Source organism: Lathyrus oleraceus, chromosome 6, assembly GCF_024323335.1.
Source record: "Lathyrus oleraceus cultivar Zhongwan6 chromosome 6, CAAS_Psat_ZW6_1.0, whole genome shotgun sequence".
NCBI lineage: Eukaryota > Viridiplantae > Streptophyta > Magnoliopsida > Fabales > Fabaceae > Lathyrus > Lathyrus oleraceus.
Window position 1 is genome coordinate 330550204 of NC_066584.1, and position 1621 is coordinate 330551824.

The following is a 1621-nucleotide window of genomic DNA, read 5'->3' on the forward strand; positions in this document are numbered from 1 at the left end:
GTTCAGTAATAGTCAAAGCAGACTTAGGATAGATATAAACTAAGAAATTATTACATGTCTTAAAGAAGTACCCTGCAACTTTAGGCTATAACATCTCAGACCTAAAAGGAATTATCCCCTCTATATGCATGCAGCGCATTATGCTAGAGGAGGATTGTCGAACCTCTAGAGAACACGAGAGGAGAGTTAACCCAATTATGAGTGATGTAGTCAAGAGAGAGATACAAAAGCTATTAGAAGCAGGAATTATATACCTGATATCTGATAGTAAATGGGTCAGCCCAATACATGTCGTACCCAAGAAAGGAGGGGTTATAGTTGTCAAAAATTAGAAAGGGGATGCTGTAACAAAACGTGTTGAAAATGGATGGAGAATGTGCATTGACTACAAAAAATTAAATAAAGCCATTCGTAAAGATCACTTTCCTCTACCTTTTATTGATCAGATGCTTGAACGATTGGCTAAACACTCTCATTTTTGTTACTTATACGGACATTCAGGATTCTTCCAAATTCCAATTCATCCTGATGACAAATAAAATACCACATTCACATGTCCTTATGGTACATACGCCTACCGACAAATGTCATTTGGATTATGTAACGCTCCCGCAACATTTCAAAGATGTATGATGGCAATCTTTGCAGACTTTCTGGACAACATCATGGAAGTATTTATGGACGATTTTTCCGTATGTGGCCAGAGTTTTGAAGTATGTCTATCGAACCTAGAAATGGTACTTGAGAGATGTGTAAAGTTCAATCTTGTACTAAATTGGGAAAAATGCCATTTCATGGTCAGACAAGGAATCATGCTTGGACACATAGTGTCTGATAAAAGGATTGAAGTCGATAAAGCTAAGATAGAAGTTATTAAAAACCTTCAACCTCCGAAGACCGTTAGAGAAATAGGTAGTTTCTTAGGACACGTCGGTTTTTACCGATGATCCATTAAAGATTTCTCTAAGATAACCAAACCACTAACTGACATGTTGATGAAAGACATTGAATTCATCTTTGAAGAAAAATGCTTAGAGGCGTTCCAGTTACTAAAAGAAGCCCTAATTACGACACCTATTATGCCATCTCCTGATTGGACTAGACCCTTTGAAATAATGTGTGACGCTAGCGAGCATGCCGTAAGAGCAATTTTAGGTCAACAAAAAGATAAGAAGCTTCATGTGATTTACTACGCAAGCAAAACATTAGATGAAGCACAAATGAACTACCCAACGACGGAAAAGGAACTCTTAGTTGTCGTGTTCGCGCTAGATAAATTCTGTTCTTACTTGGTAGGAGCTAAGATAATTGTCTACACTGACCATGCCGCTATTAGGTACCTTTTAAGTAAAAAGGACGCCAAGCCAAGACTATTGAGATGGATATTACTATTGCAAGAATTCGATCTAGAGATTAAAGATAAAAAGGGCACTAAAAATGTTGTAGTCGATCATCTCTCTAGACTTGAGAATATAAAAGATAAACAAGTGCCCATCAACGATTATTTCCCGTATGACCGACTTGTGGTCCAGCTAGGAAGTAACCCAAATGAAACAACCGAATGCTCTCAAAATAATCCCGAAATTAAAAATACATAAGTCGTGGAAGCAGTCTTTGCTAA